Source organism: Hippopotamus amphibius, chromosome 1 (assembly GCF_030028045.1).
Source record: "Hippopotamus amphibius kiboko isolate mHipAmp2 chromosome 1, mHipAmp2.hap2, whole genome shotgun sequence".
NCBI lineage: Eukaryota > Metazoa > Chordata > Mammalia > Artiodactyla > Hippopotamidae > Hippopotamus > Hippopotamus amphibius.
In genome coordinates, this window is record NC_080186.1 from 174349844 (window position 1) to 174373519 (window position 23676).

Genomic DNA, 23676 nt, shown 5'->3' on the forward strand with positions numbered 1-23676 from the left:
TGTTGGGGAGGAAGCGTGCCCATTGTTAGGTGGTGACTCCATGTTTCAAAGCTGCTTTACCCCAGGAAGGTATGTAGGGAACTCTACAAAATAACACGTGGAAACAAGGTTTCTGGCAGGGTGGGTGGATGAGGCACACTTTCTTTTGTTCACTTGGGTGATGAACTCATCAGATTTGCGATGGCTCTTTGCCGTCGTGGTCATCTGTCTCGAAAACTGGCTGACTCTTTTTCAAATTCTGTGCCTGGTATTACCAGGGCATTCAACCAACCTTAATTTTTTTTAATTGAGGTGAAATTTACATAACGTAAAATGAGTCATTCATTGTCATTTAATACACTCACAATGTCATACAGCCACCACCTCTGTCTAGTAGCAAAACATTTCATCACCCTAAAAGAAAATCTCATGCCCATGAAATAGTTTTTCCCCATTCCTACCTCTCCCTAACCCCTGGTAACCAGTAATCTGCACTCTGTCTCTGTGGGCTTACATATTCTAGATATTTCTTTCAAATGGAATCATATGACTTTTTGTGTATGGGGTCTTTTCACTTAGCATAATGGGGTCAAGTTTCATTCACTTCATAGCCTTCCTTTTTATGGCTGAATAATGTTTCATGATATGGGTATACCACAGTTTGTTTATCTTCTCATCTGTTAATGACATTTAGGTTGTTTCTACCCCGTGGCTATCGTGAATAGTGCTGCTATACATATGTGTGTGCTTGCATTTGAGTATCTGTTTTCCGTTCCTTTGGGTATATACTTAGGAGTTGAATTGCTTGGTCATAGGGTCGTTCTATGTTTAACATTTTAAGGAAAGTCTACACTGTTTTTCACAGCACTGATCCCTTTGACATTCCCTTCAGCAATGTATGTAGGTTCCAGTTTCCCCACATCCTTGCCAATACTTGCTGTTTTTCTTTTTTCTTTTTATTTTACACATTCTGGTGGGTGTGAAGTGGTACTTCACTAGGATTTTGATTTGCATTTCCCTGGTGACTAATAATGTAGAACATCTTTTCATGCACTCATTGACCATTTGTATATTTTATTTGGAAAAATAATTATTCAATCCTCTGTCCATTTTTTGATTGGGTTGTTTGCCTTTTTGTTGTTGAGTTACACACCATCAAGTTTTAGATTTTTAAGTGGCATAGATGACCACATCCACCTGCCCTGAAGAATAAAAGGAAAAATTAATCAGAACCTGTGGTTATTATGAATATCAAGTTTCAATTACAGAAGCTATTCTGATGTAAATGGTAGATTGAGAAAACGTATATGCATTGGAGACAGGGAGGGGTGCTCTACCACTTCCTACCTAAGTGACCTTCAATAATGACTTACCTTCTCTGAACTTCACTTTCTTATCTGTAAAATGGAACTAAAAATTCCTGCTTCATATGGCTGTTATGAAGATTAAATTAAGTAAACTTAAAACTTGTAGCCCCAAGCAGCCAGTCTACAAGTATAATTTTTGTTCCTTTCTATACAATTAATATGGCCATATGGAAACTTCCATGAAAATCAAATGTCACATTTTAAATCTCTAAGAAATTTGCTTCTTAAGAGAATTTTATGATGACTCCAATTCTGCATGGGTGTCCTTTTGTAATTAACCTTTTGGTTTTTCTGTTACATAATTCCTTATTTTCATGTACAGTACACATCAGGCTCCTTTTCTTTGGAAAAATATGTCAGTATTTACCAACTGTAAAATAGATAGTCAGTGGGAAGTTGTTGTATAACAAAGGGAGTCCAACTCGAGGATGGAAGATGCCTTAGAGGACTGGGGCGGGGAGGGTGGGGGGGACTCGAGGGGGGGGAGTCAAGGAAGGGAGGGAATACGGGGATATGTGTATAAAAACAGATGATTGAACTTGGTGTACCCCCCAAAAATAATAAATAAATAAATAAAATTTTAAAAAAATATGTCAGTATTGAACTCAGAACTTGTTTTTATTGGAATAATTTAAATGTCGTGTTTAGAGTCCCAGGCTGGCCCACGAAGCCTCTATAATACGTACCAACTGAGCTCTAAAACTATAGGTATCATCCTGGATCCTAGCATCAGGGCTCATCTATGGCCAGGGGTAAGAAGAAGGTACAGAGCTGGTCCTGGGCAGAATTTGGAAATGGACTGTGGTTTGGGCCTTCCCCGCATTCGTCCTGTAGGCCTTTCCCACCACCCAAGGCCCTCCGCCTCATGCCTTCCTGCCCAGCACACTCTGGAGCTGTGTTAAGCACCCACCCTCCCCTCCTCTTTCCATTCTCCCTTCCAAGCCAACCCTCACCCCTTCAAAGTGCTCTATTCTCTAAAGATACTGCATCTCCCAGTCAAGACTGTCAATTCCTCAGTGCCCTCAGGTAAGCCAATTTCAAAGAGTCCTTTGAACTTCACAGAGGTATCTTCATTATGGAAATATTAGATTTGGTAATCCCCCAAAATGACCAATTTATGGAATAGCAGTGGCAAATTCTTGAGGACTAAAGGACTCCATAAGCAGGCCAATTTTCTCAGAACATCTCTTGAATCTGTATCCTTAAGCTGTAGTATCTTGTCCAGATTTCTTCACTCTCTTCCCCTTTGAGCCAGATTCTCTAAGAATCCCATGTGTTTTTTGTGAAGATTCCCTTATTGTGGATGATGAGAAATTATGGTGAGACAGGTCCAGTGGAGCCATTGCGTTGAGAGGACTTTGTATCTTTCGGATGGCTATAAGTTTAGGAGAACTTCTGCTGTGTTTAGAAGACCTGAGATTCACAACCAAAGCTCCTCTCACAAAGAAATTTTGGTGTGTCATTCGTGATTTATACCTCTTTGCCCATTTTTTGTCATTATTAAAATCTTCTTTTTGTATTCACCTCATTTCTGAAATCCCAGAGGTTTGTATCAATGTTCCATGTTACAAATATGGAAACTGAGGCCTAAAAATCCTAAGGAACTTGTGCAAAATGATAGAGCTAGTAAGTGTGGCAGAGCCAAAATCCCAGCTCTGATCTGTCTCCTTTCAGAGCTGGAGCCCTTAACCACTATACATACTACCCTAATCAGTCGGCTCTCCTAGAATCTTAACCCTGGAGTAGAGCTTTGAGACCACTGAGTCCAGCTAATTCATTTCTCAAATGCCAAAGTGTTGTGAGCTCTCATTATTTATGTACCTCTCAGAATTAGTCAAGGCTCTCCAGAGAAGCAGAATCAACAAGATGTGTAGGAGGAGGTAGAGATTTATTTTAAGGAACTGGCTCATATGATCGTGGAAGCTTGGCAAGTCCAAAATCTGATGGAGTGGTCCCACAGGCTGGAGACCCAAGGAAGAGTTACAGTTTGAACTCAAAGGCTGTCTGCTGGCAGAATGCCTTCTTACTCAGGGAGGTCAGTCTTTGTTCTATGAAGACTTTCAACTGTTTGAATGAGGCCCACATCTTGGAGGACTTTCTGCTTTACTCAGCTCTATGGATCTAAATTTTAAGCACACCCAAAAGGCACCTTCAAAGACACAGCCAGGTTAGTGTTTGACCAGATATCTGGGCACCTTGGCCCTACCAAACTGATACATAAAATCACACTTTCCTTCTCTAGCCCCATCTGCACAGTCACAGTCACCCAAGCCCTGATTTCCCTCCCGTGAATGAAGTGTTCTTTAACTAGCATCACACGGGTGCAAACTATGTTTCACTCACCTCTTTATTCACCCAGTAGCTGCTGCTGGAGCAGCAGCTCTTGGGTGACGTTTTGGTGGATGGTTGTATTTTACTCGTGAACCCAACCATCTAAGCTCCCCCAGTCTCTCGTGTGTGTCCACACAGTGTTCTGACCAATGACACCCTCTCAGACTGCCTCTGAGGCAGAGTCAGATGCTTTGGGTAATTGGTGTGGTCAGGTCTCAGTTTGAGAGAGACATGTTTTCTTGGCCCAGGGTTTAGAATTTCATGCTGATCTGGTTGGCACAGTTCAGATCAGCTTGACCCACCGCGGCAGTAGTTATCCTTTGATCTGGAGTCTCGTTTGTAATGTGACCCATTCCGATGGCTTTCCTATAATAGTCAAGCAAGACAAAACCGAATCATCCCATTTATCTTAATGGGTTTTTTTCTCTCTTCTTTCTTTTTTTTTTTTTTTTTAATTTTTTTTTTTTAGACATGAGGGCTTGCCGATCTTTTGTTGAAAAGAAAAAGGAATCTCTGTATCTATCTGATGGGCTTTGAAATACCATCTGGTGTTTAATGTTATTGTCCTCTGTTCTCCTCTTGGTGTGCTGAATCATATCTTAGAAGTTCAACAACCATTCAGTGGGTCACCATTCAATATGCTGTGTCATTATCAACGATGTGGATTTACAAATTGCTACCTGGAAACAAAGCACACTTAACAGGCTGTTATCCCTGAAGCCACCTCTGCTGCCTGAGATGGGTCTTCTAGTAGGAAGTCTGTTTGTCTGACATTTGTCACTGCCCTTTGGGTACCCAGCAGAACTTGTAAGGCTGAAAATTGCTGGGTGAATTACATAATTTTATGTGACAAAAGAAACACGCACAACAGTGATCTTACACTAATACACACGCCTGAGCATGCATCGCTTTTCTTTTATAAAGCCTCGTATATTGCCAATGAACACATGAACAGATAAACTTCATTGTAATCATTAAATACATGCCAAGAAAGTCGACTATTCACAGCTATTCTCTAAGTGTTAAGTGAAGTAGGAAAACCCATCCATGAAATGGATTCTGTAATGCATTGTTTCAGGAAAAAAAAAATTATAGGAGAATACACATTCCAGGAGGCATCTGTTTGGCAGGTAAGATTATTTTGTAAGAGGAACACACACCTGTATTTAGTACAGTTTCCCAAGCTTAAGCAGCATCATTAAATGCCTGGACGCAACTTGTGCTTACTGCTTTTAGAATAACAACGTGGCTTTCTCTCTACATTTAATATTGATCAGGATTACTTGTATGAAACACAGCAGCACAGTGCTTTACGCAATAGTCATAAACAACCTCTCCTAAAATGCATTTTTGCTTTTATACCTCAGTGAACAGCTCTGTTTGAGTAAATGATCCATCCTTGAATTGTGTATACAGAGAGAAGATCAGCATTGGGTTGTTGTTTTAATAAACTGGAAGGCTGCCAACATTCTCTGGGAAGAGGACAAAGACATTAATGCTAGCATGCAATCTAGCCCGTGTTTGGATTTAAGACGGAATTTAATCTTCTTGCCTCCTTTCCCTTTTCCCCTCCCCCTTTCCAGTCCTTTCTTCCCTTGATACACAGTCTCTTTTCATGGAGTTAACTCAAGCTATCTTAAACAGCATGAACTAATAAAGGATGGCATTTTTAAAAGAGGAGGCATTCACAAATGTTGGAATGTAGAATATTTAAAATTCTTTCTCTGTACTTAGTTTAAGAGTGGTGATTAATGAGTTTATGTTATCTATCAAAATGCTTCCATCATGCTGGTGATGTGACGTGGGATTTATGGTAATGAAAAACCTGCAATCCCTCTCTTGTATCTAAATCTATCAGCCCTGTATTCATACAAAAAGACTAAATGATATATTTGTAGCCATCTGAAAGCAAGATCACTTTTAAGAGATTGTGTACTGCCAAAAGGGAACATTCTTAAAATATAGGAAAGGAAATGATTTCCTTTCCAACCTATTGCTCTAGCAAGCATCGTACTACAAATATCAATCTCCTACTGAAAAAAAGGAAAATACTGAGCAGATGACGATTACATGGTTAGGCTAGTAATGCTCTGTGAATTTCCTATAATTTTCATGGAACTCCTTTGTAATACATTTGCAAAGGGTCATACAGGTTTTTATTGGGAGAATTTGAAATTGTTCTTTGTGTTACATGTCTTAGAAAGAGAAAATCCACAAGCACTTTGAATAAAATGCACTTGGTTCCATCTGTCAGGTAAGAGTATTCCAAGTAGCCCAATTAAAAACTTGATCCATGCTCAGCAACTGGAGGAAAATATGCATAATCATCCCACCCTCTTTATTAGGCAGATATTTCTATTTCTGCAAGAGCATGTAGGAAGGATGAAAGTGTGTTTTCAAAAATTGCCTATATCTTGCTCAAAATGGTGCCCAAATATGGACATAACGTACTCTGTTATCACCTGGGTATAAGAATGAATACCGTGGAGGAGAGAGGATACTGGGTCAGCTTGCCAAGACGAAGTCTCTCAATGCACGGAAGGGTGTGGATGAGAAATGAGATGTGCTAAAAGAAAACTGTTTCTGCAAGCAGTAAAAATATTGAACTTTGCAACTAATTTATTTTAATATTGACCAAATTAAGTGTATATTCATAAAAATCTCAGTCTCTATTAAACTTTGAAATGCTTTGATAGGAATGGCAGAAAAGGTGGGGGGGAAGTCACCCCAAGAAGAAGCAGAAATTTTTATCTAACACTCCTGGGCATCATTACGTGTTGTGTATGCCCTAGAGGGGGAGGTGGAAAAAAGCACTGTTCTTTGCCTCACGAGGACCCCTCTATATCCTTACTCTGTAGATGGTCATTTTAGTCAGGGTCATCTACATGTCAGGTTTTTGGGTGCCTACATTTTAAGTTGATCCATTTCTGTGTGCTTTGGCAAGCAGACAAAGAGTACTATAGTAGAATATTTTTCTTCAGGCAGAATTTCTACCTCCAGAGTGTAGACACAAGCTCAGTGTGTTCCAGAAACAGCACAGACTTGTGTGCCTTTGCCATTTCCTGCTGCTTTTGCTACTTCTGCCTCAGAGAGATGCAAAGGATTGAGAAACACAGCTAAAGAGAAAGGAATCCCAGAGGCCACAAGGCGAGTGGTAACAAGTGAGTGTGTGTGTTCTGTCCTACAGGGCTGGGCTTGAAAGGGGTGGGGGAGTCTTGTTCAAATCACAGAAACTGCCTGTGCAGCCAATAGATTCTCCTCCCCCACCTCCTACTACTAACACTGCAGAAAATGCCATCCATCAAAATTCTCTTAAAAGCAGTCCCTGGTGATGCTGGAATAAAAAGGCTGTTATGACAACTGTGAGGTGGGAGGAGCCTCTTTCCACCCAGCTGTCTGTCAGACGGGGCTTCAGGGACTCTTTCGATTTGTAAGGTCACACCAGGAACCTGGCTCCCAGCTGACATGTTTTCCTTCTGCCTCCTTCCCCCAACCCACCTCCAGATGACCTCAAGCTTGGCCCCTGAGGTCAAAGTCACAGGAGGGCAAATGTCATTTCCGATTGATTGTCGGTTCCCTTGTCTTTTCTCTGGTCTCAGTGGTCTTACTCTTGCCCAGACCTTCAGTACTCATAGATGGTCCGTGTTTAGCAAAGAAATGATGAAGCATTTTCAAGTTTCAAACCACTTTTCTAGTTTACACTGAGGTTGGTTTTTAATTTTGAAGAAGTAGTATAATGTCAATGTTATTATCTCCAATGTATCCGCCTCACTGGCTCCCAAAATTAAAATGCTGTTAATATTTTGGTTGGTTGGTTTGGTTTTTTGCCAGGTTGGTAAGAAAACCACAAAAATATCACTGTCTTTTCAAGAGGCAGGCCATTTTTTTTTTTAATTACCAGGGAAAGTGAGGGGAAAAGTTATACTTATTGTATAACAGTAAGAAGATAGAAAAGCTCCTAAGAAAACATCTTTAATTGGTTAAATTTTATAAGACAAAGAGAATGAAGAAAGCAGACATACATTTCAAGCAAAAACTCTATCAACTTTTTGCTCCTCACGCAGAGTTACAAAGAATAGAAACTAGTCAAGCCACAAAAATAACTAGAAAGAGAAAGATTTTATGTGCCCAGGTATCAGTGTTTGCAGGCTTTCTCACTGTTGTCCCTGCCACTACAAACATTAAGAACTCTTTTAAAGGACTGATGATAGGAAAAAAAAAGAGTCCTGGGATCAGTAATGATGTTATACAACACCATTTTGGAGTCTGAGGCAAAAGGAAAAATCAATAATACTAATTGCGTTTTATTTAAAATTTTGATATTTTGTTCATCATGAATTTTTTGCATTAATTTTGACTTTAAATATTGCATTAAAATATGATTTATCTTGATTGCTCAATTTTTTGTTATTCCCTAAATTTTGTACCCAAGGCAAGTGATGACCAGCCTCATTCACTTTAACCTAGTCCTGGCCCTGCCTTCAGAGAAAAATAAAACAAAACAGAAAATGGAGTAACTGACAGAAGTTATTTTCTTAAAGTTAGCAAGCTTAAATGAACATAGGGACTGAAGATTAGTTTTTATGTTTGTTTGTTTGGGGTTTTTTTTTTTAATTGAAGTATAGTTGATTTACAATGTGTTAATTTCTGCTGTGCAGGAAAGTGATTCAGTTATACACACATATATGTATATTCTTTTTTTATATTCTTTTCCATTATGGTTTATCATAGGATATTAACTATAGTTCCCTGTGCTATACAGTAGGACCTTGTTGTTTGAAGGCTAGTTTTTAATTATTGGTGTCACCAACACTTGCTGTTTCCTAAAACACATGCTAAAGTTCTTAGGAGTCTGGAACATTTTATGTAAATTAGTGACAAATGTGGAGATGCAGTCTGGGCATTTTTCTTTCCTGACTCTTATCTGTTGCCAGTAACCCTGCATCCAGTGAGTATATGATAGTCATTGCCTCACAGGGGAACATGAGCCCCAGAACAAAGAAGTGAACTGAGTGGCCTGGTAGGTTTTGTGAATATATGAGGGAGAAAATCTGAAAAGCTCTCATGTTCAGTTGCAAGGGTCAAGTGATTGACTGGGGGGCAGATTTTTCTCAATTCTAAAAGTTTGGGTTTTAATATCAAGAAACAGAACCTTAAACATTCAGTCATAGTGTTTATACCTTAAGTCACACAACAGGGAAAATGTGTGATGCCATAAGGACCTACCATTTTCCACCTGAAATTAAATAAGCATTCAATCAGTAGGTGGTAAAAGAAGACTATTAGGGAATGTGATAAAAGTATAGCTTTCAGTAGATGCCAGAGAAGGTTCTTACCTACCATGGGGTAAGACACCTGTGGAAGCCAGAAGAGATTGGACTAAATATGGATTAGATGCATAGATGGTATATAAGTCCCCAGGCGTATAGAGAGCCCAGAGAACTGAAAGCAGAGAGGTCATATAGCGCAGGTTAGAAGACACTTCAAGGTCAGAATCCCAGCTCTATCACTTACTAGCTCTGTGACATTGGGCAATGTGACTTCCCTGGGCCTCAATTTTCACACATATTAAGTAGAGACTATAACACTTTATACATTACATGAATTAACTCATAATTAACTCATTTTCCCATTTAGACTATTATAGGATAAGTACAATTTTAAGTGTTTGCTATTTTACTATTACACCTGAGAGGAATGCAGGAAAACAGCATGAGAATTCTAAATTAACTGAAATTTATAATATTAGGAAACATATTTTAAGCTAGAAGTGACTGAGTGTCCTTGACAAGTTTAAGTTTCCCATCATAAAAGATGGAGATTCCAAAGCTAAGTTCAGTTTAATTACAGAGATACAAAGAAACCAACATTTTTGTACACTGCATCCTCTATAAGACAATTATCCTTGGTTCTCCGCTGTTTCAACACATCTTGGGAGTAGAGCCACTGAATGCCTTTTTTCCAGACCATATTTCCAAGGTTGTTTGTATAGTAGAAGACCTTGGAAGATACAGTGTTTCCCTCCTAAGAAAACAAGGCACGTTTGTTTGTTGTCCAGTAAAATATAGTGTCTCTCTGCAGGGCAAATTTCAGGCAGGCTCACTGCCCACTATAAAAGATTTTGGTTCCCTCATCTCAGGGTTTCCCTGTTGCAACAACCCACTCTTAAGTACAGACATCACCTGTCCTTCATTGTGTTCCCTGTAGAATTAGAGCAAAGGGAACTGAGACAAATACTACACTGTGGCTACTGCTAATGCTGTGAAATACTTCTTTGTCTCTGACACAAGAGTCTCTTGTTTTCTGCCAAAATCCATGACACTGGCAGGATGACTTATTAGCTTGCAAGTAGGTAAAATCTGAGAACCTTCACATCCTATTTAGTATATGTTGATAATTCGATGTATTGCAATGAGATTTAACAGTATCATGAGAACACTAACTTTTTTACTTTTGTAACTCTTTCACTGTTTTATTCTCAAGCCACTCAAATACATATGCTTGATTTATTCTTTACCCACAACATTTTTCTTTAAAAAAGAAAATACTTGTCTATATTTAAACAGTAATTAAAGGTTTATACTAGTAACTAGAGATGTCCAAATGTGGTACATTCTGAACACATACACAGTCCAGGGTATATCATTACTGAAACTAAGAACATTGCAGAATAAAGATTTTCAAGGAGCGCAAATTCCATTTCTCCATCTGCCACATTCAGAGAAAGACATGAAATAAGAACACATTAACATTTCAAACTCCAGTTCAAGATAATACCTTGAGGAAAGTAATAATAGCAAATAGTAAATTCAAGACAATTAGAACATCCATTATTTTACAATCTCTGACTAAAGACAATCAGTTGGGTCACATTTTTAAAGATTATTTAAAGAAACAAATCAAATGATGGTTCTTCTATAAATATACAATGAGATCACTGAAGCAATCACACAGGATATATACTCACACCACCACAAACCTTGAAGAAGGGAATCAACATTTTTCTCCAGCTCTACCCAAGCCTGGTCATTCTGGAATAACATGTTTCTGCCATCTGCGCATTTGTGAATGCTTGTAGAAACTGACATCTAAAATAACTTGATGGGGGTAATTAAACCTAACCAGTCTTGGCTACTTTCTCAAATGTCATAATAAAAGGGTGAAATTATATACTAGACAGAGTTGTTTTCCAAAGTAGGAAACATAAAAATTGAGGGAGATGAATTATAATGTTATGAGAGCAGTATCTTTACCGAGTAAACCAATGAATGTGGAGTTGCTAGAATGTTTCACCTCCTGCCCTGCTGTTGGGAGTTGCCACTCCTCTCTGCTTTATTCCGCCTCCACTTTCCTTACTCACTCATTATCAAATACACTCATCTTGTTTAAATGACACAGTACTTAACCTCTGTTTGATGTTGGGAACGTAGGGCTGCTGAAGTCACAACCAGAAGGATGTGAGAGAGTGTGAGAGAAATAGGAAAACAGAAAGAAATTTTACATTTGTCTCATAATGACCAAAAACTATTTTAAGTTCAAAGTGTGACATCTATTTCTGGAAGGAAAAAGCCAAACATATAGTAGATATTTTAACCTGGTAAAGCTGGAGATGTGGATAGCTGTTTATAAGTTGACCATTTGTTTCAGGATTTTAGCATAGTTATATATTAACAGAGTCCACTGACCACTCACCAATACCAAATGTCCACCTAAACAACTCTCCTAAAATCATGGAAGCTGGAAGAAAATCCAGTAAAATGAATTTTAATCAGGATGTATTTTGTATTTACCTGTGGGGTTTTCAGACTCCCCTATACCAATTTTGTTCTTTAAAAAGGTTTACGGTAATTCAGATGCTACCCTTAGATATCACTGATCTTGATTGTGTTAGTTGGGTTATTTGTAGTTACCCAGAAGAGACATGTGTGAATTACCTTTGGGCTTGGAAATTATTAAAAGAACACATAAAGAATATCATCTGTTACAGTCTTTCTAAGCCACAGAGCTTCTAGGCTCGGAATACACAATGGGCTTCTTGGAAAAACTGGACAACTGCTCAAAATTTTGTGGAAAGAATTTGAACTCAATTGACCCACCTTTTTCATTTATCTAGAATTTATTTTTCCCAAGTGAAAGTAGGGCCAATAATCTGCCATTCAATGAGGAGCACTTCTATTAGCCAGAAATTTATGCTAAGCCACTTCACATTCCTCCCCAATTTTTAGTCCATGTGTGAGACTGACCTTGGTTTGAATTCCATTAACTAGTTTAATTGGTGCTCTTTGGTTATACATAAAAGTGAGTTATACCTAGTTGATGCCATAAGAAGGCTTTGTTGTCTGGCATATCCCAGTCACAGGAAAGGTGGTGGTCTAAGGCTGAGAGTTAACAGGAAATAGAACTCAGATGAACCAGGAGTCTCTAGGTTTCTCTTTTCTGTGATTCTCTGCATGCTAGGTTTTTCCTTGAGGTTGAAACTCTGACTACAAACATCTTACATCTTTCTAGCTCAGCCACTGAAGAAAAAAGTACTTCCCCTGGTTGTGAATAAAAAGCAAAATTTAAAAATCTCAAGGAAATATTCCTATTGGTTGGCCTGAGCCACATGACCATTCCCATGGCCAGATGGTCAAGAAACAAGAGTGGCAAGTCCAACGAGACCTCCACGGTTAGAGTGAAGGGAAAAAGAAGTTCCTCAACAGGGAGGAGTGAATGCTAAGCAGGTAAAGCAACAGCTATCTACTAACCTGAGGGAAAGGTTTGCTTTTACTTAAATATAATATGGTGTAAGCTATAGCAATCTGTGTAAGAAAGAACCCCCTTGGGGTACTTCACTTAATATTTTAATATGGCAGCTGCTGGTGAGACAAGTAACTGAGACTTACGCATTCATGGTTCGGTATTTAGTCCAAATGTCCTTCATTCAACAGATGGGGAGATAGACCTGAAACCAATAGGTGCTGTTTCAGGGGGCTCTAGGGAGCTCTGGTCCTTTATATCTCAGCGCAGAAAGAATTCAGTGAGAGGTAAAGTGATAGGTAAGAAGTGATTGTGAAGGTTACAGGCAGGCAGGCGAGAGGCTGCCATGCCCCGAGAACTTAGTGGGCTATGGCTTTATAATCAAAGGAAAAGTGGGGAGGAAGAAAAGATCACCTTCTTCCTCATTCTTAAGTAGACATCACCCTTCCATCATCAGCTCCTCCTCCAGGTTGAACAGGGGAGTTTTCTTGTCCCTACATGGGCGAGCCAGGACTGTCATGGCGCTACGGAAAAATTATTTCAGGTCTCAACACAATGGGGGTCATCCACTTTGACATGTCACCTTTCCATAAATTATTGTGGTTTATGTGTGCAGAGAGCATATCCTAGAGGGCGTTAACTTACTGAGCTCACTGGGCAGGACGTGAGTCTCTTGCCACTATTGTTTTATTATTTAGGGGCATGTCTCATGTTTCTGTTGTGTGGTTTTTGTTGCTAAGCAGGCCTGCTTGGTTTTATAATTAAGCAAACCTGCTTTCTTGAGTGATCATCAACTTACAGGGGTCTCCCATACTTTCTTCTTTATTTACAATCCCCTAGTGGCATTAACTATTTAATTACATAATTTGTCCCTTTACTCTGTCCCTATCAGAACCGAGGGAAATAAAAGATAATCCGCACACATGAATCTTGCAAGTAACAGTGTCCTAGTCCTTTGGAGCTGCTATACCAAAAATGCCATAGACTGGGACGCTTAAGCAACAGACATTTATTTCTTACAGTTCTGGAGGCTGAAAAGTCCAAAATTAAGACACAGGCAGATTTAGGGTCTGCTGAGGGCCTTCATCTTGCAGTGTCTTCACATGGCAGAAGGGACAAGGGAGCCCCCTGGGGTCTCTCTTATAAGGTCACTAATCCCATTCACGAGGACTCCACCTTTAGAACCTAATCACCTAGCAAAGGGCCCATCTCTGAATACCATCACATTGGGGATTAGGTCTCAACACATGGATTCTGAGGGGACACAGACATTCAGACATTTTGTTGCTATAGAGCAAACAGTTAAGAATAAATCCAGTTGCTCCCAACACACGTTGTAGGGAGAACTGACATCTGTCCTAACACACGCACAGGATTTAGGGAGGAGTGATTTGGAGGAGGCTGACAATGCCAGTTAAGAGCCTTTTCACCTAATCAAGAGCAGAGAAAGAACCAGGATCCTCTTTTTCAGGCTGGTACCACTTCCCAAAGGTAAAGCCTCATGCCACTGTAGTTGGTTTAATGATAACTTTTGAGAGGAGAAGCAGTCATAACCCTAAATAGGAGCCCCTCCTATTCCACCCCCACTTCCACCCACTGCAGCCTTGGAGCTAGCCCATTCTCTCCCTGCTTCCCTGAGGGCAGAGCTACTAGCTCCAGCAGTCACGCTGACTCCCTCCCTTCCTTTCCAACATTGACCCATTTATATATTTATATAGAGATTTAAATTTATAGTCCTGGATGGACAGTAATCTTACCTAATTCGTGTCTATTTAGACTAGAATGTAACCTTGCGTTGGGAAGATGACAACTTTTCTGCTCATAGGTTAAACGTAAGTTCCTGAGCTAAATTTCTTTCAGTTGCACAGAGAAAAAGAAAATAACTTCATCTCTTTGGAGTGATAGCCAGTAAAATTCAGAGCGAGGCTCTGCCTGTCTCTTCTTTCTTTCTCCCTTGGGCCAGGGTATCCAATTTCTAGTGTCTGGTTCTCATGCCGCCCTCTGTCCCATCAGCCTCTACTTCGTTGTAAGTTGCCCGTCTGGGCATGAGGTGTCCATTGCACTCTGTTGTTCTCTACTGTTCTTATCCAACCCAAAGCCTCCTCTGGCCCCATAGTCCAGTCCTCTCAGCCCTTCTAGGCCCCACCCAGAGGCCCAGGAATTCACACCACCTCCTCAGCACTGCTCTGCATAGATTAGATGGGGCTGTCCTTGGATCTCCCTGCGTTGGTCATTGCTAAGCTGTCACGTCAATCAATACCAGCTGCTCCAGTGCCAGACCAACCTGAGGCTTATAAGAGATTCAGGGATCCTTGAGCTGCACTCTGAGAGCAAGCACAGAATCTGCAGCTCCCAGATTCCCCCAAATTTACACACGCAAACATACAACACACACACACTCACTCACACTCACTTACTCACCCTTGGGACTTTGACATCACTTCTCAGGATCCCCCAAACACCCAATTAAATAGTTGACAAATGTAACAGGTAATTTTTTAGATATTAACACCAGAAGAAAGTTGGAAAAGGTATGTAGCAATTCTCTGTGCTATCTTTGTAACTTTTCTGAAATCCTAAAATTATTCCAAAATTTAAAGTTTATTTCAAAAGTAATGAAAAGGGAGAAGTGAATGGCGGTATGGATGGGACAAGATTAACCACGGACTCATGGTTGTCGAGATGGGGTGATGAGTATGGGGGTTTACTATGCTACTCTGCCTACTTTTAAGTTGTAAATTCTCCACAATAAAAAAATTAATTTTACAATATATATTATGGACCCTTCTATAGACTCTTAAAAGTCTACATAAACCTTAGAAGCAGGTGATTTGACACTTTATTTTCTCTGTTTAATTTCTACCATCAGGACACTGGTGCTTAAATAGCAGGGCAAAGAGAAGGAGTAGAAAGAATAGAAAAACAGTAGAAGTGAATATTATTTAACTACACGATTTGCTTTTTTGTTTTGTTTTGTTTTGTTATTAGACCACATCATACTCCTTCTCCTTTCTTTATATTTTTCAAATGTTTTTTCACCTCCACTTTTACCACTTTTTGGATCTCTTCTATACCATGTGCCGTCCATGTGTCATTTGGCATAAGGTCCCACTGCAATGTAACAAAACATCCAAATAATCATGGCTTAAACAAGATAAAAGATTATGTCTCTCACACATAAAATTAGTCTGGAGATCAACTGTCCAGGACTGGCAGTTGAGTTTCTGTCCAGGACACAGAGTTTCCAATGGCTCCGGCTCCTCACCGTCCTCCACTCCTCAGTTCCTGGTACGTTGCCCTTGTCATCGGATTACAAGATAGCTTCTTGAGCTCCAGCCATCACACTCACATTCCAGGCAGCAAGAAGGCAGGTCAAGCCACTTTCCTTTAAGGAAACATCCAAAAAGTCCCACAGAATACTTTTGCTAACCTTTCATTGACCAAATCATACTCATACAGCCAATTGTAGCTGCAAGGCAAAGTGTGGAAAATAGTCTTTTAATTGTACCCTGGCTGTCCTCTATAAAACCAGAGTTCTATGACTGAAGGAGGGAAGAATGGATGCTGGGTAGGCAATTAGCAGCCCCTGCCACAGTCAGCCATGGGGAAATTCTGAACATGCAGTGGCCGAGCAGCCCAACCATGACTTATGCCCAAATTAATTACCCGGCTAGGGCAATCAGCAAAGATCTGGAAGTATCTGTCATCCCACATGCGCAGCGGACTGGTTTATGTTGATTGGTTTGACTGAAAGTTAAAACTAGAAAAGTGCCTGTGGGTTCACCCTTCACAGCAAGACACCATCTATCTCCACAGAAGCCGATATATGTACATTTGTGTCAGCATCGCATAGGGCACGAGATACGCCTGCTGTGATTATAATGTCCTTTAAACCTAAAATGGAAACAGTACAGATCCCTCCTGGCAGCCCTCTTGACACCCTGGGGGACCTTCTGGGCTCCTGGCCAGTCTCCAGAGAGATTCCTATCTGTCTGCTTGCGAGGAGACACATTCTGGGCTCCCTGCCCATGTTCTAACCTGCTGCTCATGCAGGTAGAGAGTGATGTCTGTTGGGGTCAATCCTGACTGATTATCCTATTGCCTTGAAGTAAGTTCACTTGAATACTCCACACATAACCAACTGTGTACATCACACATCCACATGCTGGGTGCCCAGTAAAAGCAATGAGGGATGGTGGAAAGAGCATCTGAAACCTGAAACTGAGGACTAAGACTGAGCAGTTCTTGGTCCAGGTGGTGAGACCTTAAGCAATTCACTGAGTCTCTAAACCTTGGTTTTCTCATATGTCAAGCAGGAATATTGCTGCCTCCTCTCCTTTCCTTGCAAGCTGATTGTGAATCTCAGTTACAGTAAGATAGTACATGTTGAAGTAAGGTACTTTATCACCCCCAAAATGGCTGTTGTTAATATTGTTGATCTAATGAAAATGTGAGTTACTGAAAAAAGAGAAGAGGGACGTCCCTGGTGGCTCAGTGGTTAAGAATCCACCTGCCAATGGAGGGTACATGGGTTGGAGCCCTGATCGGGGAAGATCCCACACGCCACAGAGCAACTAAGCCCGTGCACCATAACTATTGAGCCCACATGCTGCAACTACAGAAGCCCACACGCCTAGAGCCCGTGCTCTGCAACAAAAGAAGCCACTGCAATGAGAAGCCTGTGCGCCACAATGAAGAGTAGCCCCCCACTCGCCACAACTAGAGAAAGCCCACGTGCAGCAACGAAGACCCAACACAGCCAATATATAAATAAATAAATAATAATAAAAAAAAGAGAGAGGAAAAAAAATAGTGATAATGTTGTTCAGGACCATTTGTCTGTGGCTAAGAAAAAGAAATATAGTAATTAGTGCCAAATCTGCAAGGTGAAACAAAAAGGAAAAGAATCAGTGGAACTGTATCAGTCCCAGAAAGAATAGATACTAAATGACTTTTCCATGGAGTAAACTCATAATATTCTAACCTCTATTTCCATTTATTATTAACTATTCCTTCCACAGAACACCAGTCCAAAGAGTAAACCTATCATTAAAAATCCTGTTCTCCTTGCATTGAAAAGTTGGAATAAGTTTTATTCCTTTTAATTAAGTCAGCTTTAAAATACAGCTAGGCTCCTATATCAACAGCAAAGACCCAAAACACCCACCTGGACTTTCCCTGCTAAATACAATTCACTGGGACCCATTTCTATTCCTAAATATAAGCCTTGGGGCACAGTATATAAACAGTTAGCTGTATATACATAAGTCCAGTTTGGGGATAGGTGAATTCTGTAGGTGTGAATGTGTATGTAAATATATCTCTATATATTGGCGCCTGCAGAAGATTTATAGTTTTGTAGAAATATTAATAAGGAAAAATTTTAATCCTTTTGTTTTTGTTAAAAGAAGGAGCTTTATTTTATGCAACATAAAATTAGAATTGCTTTTACTGGCTATCACTTTAATATCAACATATTTTATCCGGCGCTGGATCCAAAGACAAACTTTTGTGATTTGATATAATAAATTGCTTTAAATATGTGAAATAAAAATCACTTGGGCTCTGTTGGCCAGTTAGAGGATTTTGCTCTGATCCAACTTTAGAGAGTGATTTCTATTGGGAGCTGTAGAACACCATTTCATGACTTGACTGCAGATGTCATAAAAGTCAATAAGCAGCTTCACTGGCTATTTGTAAACTTTTCATTTGACTCAAGCTGGAGCAAAGGACCTCAATTGTAAGTAATTTTTCCTGATGAGATTAAAAATTTCTCATTCCAACTTTCCTAAATCTGGAAATTTCTTTGCATAGAAAACACACACACCACAAAATAAATTGATTCCACATGTGCAAGAGACCTCGCATGACAGTGTCTGGCTTTGATGGTCACAAAGGGACATTTTGGCAGGTGGCCACAATGGTATTTTTGTTCCTCTCGAACTTGATGCCATCGAACCACACTGTAAAATCCACATGGTTTATACCTGTGAGATTTCTCCCTAAAAAAGGAAGAAAAACAAGGTGAGAGCGCTGAATGTTCACCAGATTACAAGGCTAGAATGCATGGTTTCTGTTGTAAGTGAATTTTTCAGTAAGAATTTTGTCAACACTGACTGTATTCCCAAGCACTATTCCATGCTGTGTGGAGGAAAGAAAGATAGGAAACATTGTCCCAAGCCTGGAGAACTTAAAATGCCTTGTAAGTGACAAGGTTAATGAGAACAGAACAGCCAATATGCTCCCCTATAGCGTCTTTCAAGAAGCATCACTCTACAACTCACCCAGGGTTATAATGATCTGTTTATGTGTCTTACGTCACCCACCACATTGAGGCCCTCCCAGAGCTGGAAACATGGCAAATCTTTGTTGTAAACACAGCCCAGAGCACATCCGAAAGCATATTTGATCAATGGTAACTCAATAAATGAAGGAAACAAGAGTACCACAGGTTAAAGGGATGTAAGTGTGATAGGGATTCAAACTGCAATCAAACATGAGCCCATTCTGTTTCTGGGAATTAATCAAGAGTTAATAACTTTCATTTTGTTAATAAGGCATTCCTTCATCTTTCTAAGGACCAATCTGAATGCCTGACCTCAGTAGTACTATACACTGACAGACAATGGCTACCATGCTGGGAAATAGAGTCTTTACTCTGGAGTCTATTACTAAAAAGTAGACATTCTATATAACAGCACAAGACAGGGGGAAGAAGAGATGCTAAGGACAGCCAGCAGAGAGATGAAGGTGATTTCACTGCTGTGTTTTGGTGACAGCATATTCCAAGGAACAAAGCAGTAAATATGCTGCTCAAAAGAAAAATGGACTCAAACTCAGGTGAGGGTGGAGATTCTCTGTTTCTGAGAAAATTAAAACCTGTTCTGCACAAAGCAGTTAAGTAAGACAAAGTATCTGCTTACTAGATTGTAAAAAGGGTCTAGAGGAAAGAGCACTAGACTTGCTTTCACTGAGACTGAGTTTTCTAACATTCCCAAAGTGTGTTCCAAGGAACATGGCTTATGAGGAGCTTTAACAAATATTATAAGAAGGGTAGTTCCATAGTTAAATAGGTTTCGGAAATGTTGGTTACCATCTCTCCTCCTTTATATTTACATTGTAAAGAAAACCATTTGTTCATTCAAAGGTTTCCCAAAATTATTTAACTAAGGGCTCTTTACTAACAAAGTATCTTCTAGGATTAGATTAGAAAATATCAGCCCAGGAGCCCTGCACTGACCGACGTGTAACTTTGCTTTCAGTGCTAACATTCTATATCATTTGGGGCTAATATTCTAGATCACCTTTTATAGGTGATAGTTAAGACTTGGGGATGTATTAATGCTCCAAAAAGACATGGGCAGAAGAACTAAGCACCAGAGACTGAGGCTTAGCAAGAAACTATTTTGAAGACCAAAGAAAGCAAACAGCAATGTGTATCACATCCTGAAACTGAAATATTCTTTGAAAAAAAAAAAAATGGAACTTGAATCTGATCAAGTATCTCTAGATCTTGCTGCCAATTTGCAGGAATGACACCGTGGAATACAATCAACAAAACTCCAGGCTGAGAAACTCTAGAAGATGAATAACCTGCTGCCTGCAACAAAGAAATTCCAAGGGGAAAAAAGGAAAAAAAAACAAAAACAAAAAAACCAGAGGGAAGGGATATCGGTAGATTAAAAGACACTTGAGAGGCACTTCAAGCTTGTAGTGTTTGAATTTTATTTGGGCCCTAGTTTGAGCAAGCTAACTATGGAAAAAAAAAATTCTTGAGACAGTCAAGGAATTTTGAACACTTTTTGGATATTTGATGGCATTAAGGTATTACTGTTGATCTTTTCAGATGTAATAATAAGTATTATGGTTGTGATTTTATAAATCATCAGATTTAAGAAATATATTCTGCAATATTTATGTACAAAATGATATGTAGCCTGAGATTTGCTTCAAAACAACCCTGGGATGGAGGATGTCAATGAAAAAAGTTGGCCATAATATGATAAGATGGTTTCGTGTAAGTTTATTATACTCTTCTCTCTGATATTGTATTTTTGAGATTTTCCAAACTAGAAGTTTTTACAAAGTGGTTGGAAGAGAAAGAAATGGGACAAGGAAATTATTACAAACATGGTAAATACAGAATTTGAAAAGCAATAAGAGGAAGGAATTTTGAGAAGCTGGCAGGCAAAAGCAGAGAAATTAAAGTGTGAAAACCAGGAAAAGAAAGACAGAAATGTCAGTGGACTTTTGGGAGAGAACAACAATTGCAGAGGGCTCAAAGCATGATGCCTGGTGTAGAAATGGATCACAGAGTTATAACTTATCATTTGAGAAAGTTGGTTATGAAAAAAAGATGGTGGCTGAAGGTCCAGGGAAGGTGCGTCAAGAAGGATAATGCTATAGACTGAATCGTACCCCTTCAGAGTTCATATGTTGAAGCCCTAACCCTCCAAACGACTGTACTAGATATCAGACCTTTAGGGAGGTGATTAAAGTAAAATGAGGTTATATGATGGAGCCCTGATCCAATAGAACCGGAACCCTTACAAGAAGAAGAAAGAGATGGTGTTTTCTCTACCATGTGAAGACACAGAGAGAAGGTAGCTCTCTGCAAGCCAGGAAGAGAACCAGAAGCTAACCCTGCCAGCACTCTGATCTTGGATTTCAAGGCTCCAAAACTGTGAAAAAATAAACTTCGGTTGTTTAAGTCACCCAATGTAGGGTATTTTATGATGTCAGCCTAAGCTGATACAGGTAAAGCATGTACATCCTCTTCATTAGCCTTTCTACTTCATTCAGCATTTATCATGTCCTTCTTTTATGATGTTGGAATTAGACCTAGAAAAATGAATGTCACTGAGTAGTATTATTCTGTATTCTTTTATGTGATGGTCAGTTAGGTGTGGCCACAAGAGGGGACATAAGAGAGGCACAGGAAAACAAAGTTTATTATACTCACCTGTCCGAGAGAGAGTGTCACCGCACAACCAGAGGGGGCCACGTGGGACAAGTAACAGGGGAACAGGCTCAACCAGGCAGGTGGGGAGCAGGGGGGGGGCACCTATGGGCAGGCACATTTTTGGAGGTCAGCATGGAGTACACCAGAAAAGGCTGGAGATGATTGCATTGGGGCATTTGAAACTTCCTAGGAGAACAGAGAGAAGAACTATGGCAGAGGCCAGCCTTATCACACTAGTGCACCTGGTCACCTGGGCAGGATGCTCACTACTGGCGGGGTGGAGGTTAGATATTGAGGCAGAAGGAGACAAAAATAAAATTAAAAAATTTTTAAATACAGGTATAAAGGCTCCGGAAGTGCTTCTTTCAAATTTTATTTATTTTTTATTGAAGTAAAATTGATTTACAATGTTTCAGCTGTGCAGCAAAGTGATTCAGTTTATACATGTGTATATATTCTTTTTCATATTCTTTTCCATTATAGGTTATTACAAGATATTGAATACAGTTCCCTGTACTATACAGTAGGCCCTTTTGTTTATTTAATTTATACACAGTAGTTTATAACTGTTAATCCCAAATCCTTAATTTATCCCTCCCCCCTTTCCCCTTTGGTAACCATATGTTTGTTTTCTATGTGTGTAAGTCTATGTCTGTTTTGTAAATAAGTTCCTTTGTATCATTTTTTAGCTTCCACGTGTAAGTGATATCCTGATATTTATCTTCCTCTGTCTGACTTACTTCACTTAATATGAGAATCTTTAGGTCCATCCATGTTGCTGCAAATGGCATTATTTCATTCTTTCTATGGCTGAGTGATATTCCATTGTATATATATGTACCACATCTTCTTTATCCATTCGTCAGGGGACGTTTAGGTTGCTTCCATGTCTTACCTATGGTAAATAGTGCTGCTATTAACACTGGGGTGCATGTATCTTTTTGAATTAGAGTTTTTATCTTCTCTAGATATATGTCCAGGAGTGGGATTGCAGGATCATATGGTAGCTCTATTTTTAGTTTTTTAAGGAAACTCTGCATACTGGTTACACCAATTTACATTCCCACCAACAGTGTCATAAACAGCCTTTATTATATTGAGATATAAATTTTATTTTTGTGACTTGTATTTTTCACTGTGTTCACCTTTCATGTCTCTAAAGGAAGTAAAAAACACCAGTTTCCATCATTATCAGAAAGCTTGGATAAACAATTTCAATTCAAATCTTTCTCCCTAATGACTTTCAAAGGTATACAGACCCACTTCAGCTATTAAAAATTTACTAGTTCAAGACCTCCTGATTCTTCTGACTAAGCTGGTCTTAAATTTTTCTTATTCTTATTATGTCGGGGGTCCACAAAACCACCCCCAGATTTGATGATTCACCAGGTGGGTTCACGGGACCCGGTATGTAGTCGCAGCTATGATTTATTACAGCGGAAGGACACAAAACCAGCAACATGGGTGAAATGTCATCTGCCAGGGAAGTTCATTACTTAGTGCCCGAGGTTTCTATTGGAGGCTGGCCAGGTAGGCACCCTCCGCCTCGCACACGGGAGCATTCCAGATTTACAGAAGGAAAGCCAACGTTTAGCATCACCCACACTGCACATACCCTTTAGGCACAGGGAGCCCTTCTTATCAGTTAGGGAATGGGGAGAACCTCACTCAGATGTAGGATCCCGGATGCCAGCCTAGGCAGCCTCGCAAGCAGGCCCTTCTAAGGACAGCAGTCTCAGGCTCGCTGCTGTGCTAACCCGTCCTTGAATGTTTACACCAAAACCTGCTGTCACTCGGGCTCCTCACTTACTTTGACCTCTTTGTCACCTTTAACACTCTGACCACACCTGCTTTCTGGAACCTCTTTGATGCATCTCCTGCCATGCGATACCATGGAACTATTTCTTTCCTCTTGTTCCAGGAAAAGAGATTAAACGGCAGTCCCATTGTGAGAGCTGAGGTGGGTGACCCCAAGCTACGAATCTTTTTTCCAGCAAACAAACCTAAGATCAAATACAACCAAACATCCCCAAACTGAAACTCCTCAGAAAACCCATCCAGCTGGTCTCTGATAAACCCACATCCTCTCAATGCTACGTCTTCCTCCCTGCCCCTGTTACATCATCCCTCCAAATTTAGGCTAAAATGGCATTTGCCCCAACTCACTTCTGGCTTCTTTAGAAGGTACGTGACACACGTTTAGCCCTCAGGTTTCTCCCTTGGCCAGAGGAAGGGAAGGGGAAGAAATTTTATCGCATGAGTGCACATGAGTTTTACCACAAGCTCCTGCTTGAATCA

At 39.9% G+C, this 23676-nt stretch overlaps 1 long non-coding RNA gene across 1 annotated transcript; it reads right to left on the reverse strand.

Annotated features, from left to right (window-relative positions):
* Positions 1 to 3890: 3890 nt before the first annotated feature.
* On the reverse strand, positions 3891 to 10814 carry LOC130838698 (uncharacterized). Its single transcript, XR_009049704.1, has 3 exons — positions 10645 to 10814; positions 5040 to 5149; positions 3891 to 4043 (listed from the first exon to the last, which is right to left on the reverse strand). It is a non-coding gene; the product is annotated as an uncharacterized LOC130838698 (long non-coding RNA).
* Between the last annotated feature and the right edge of the window lie 12862 nt (positions 10815 to 23676).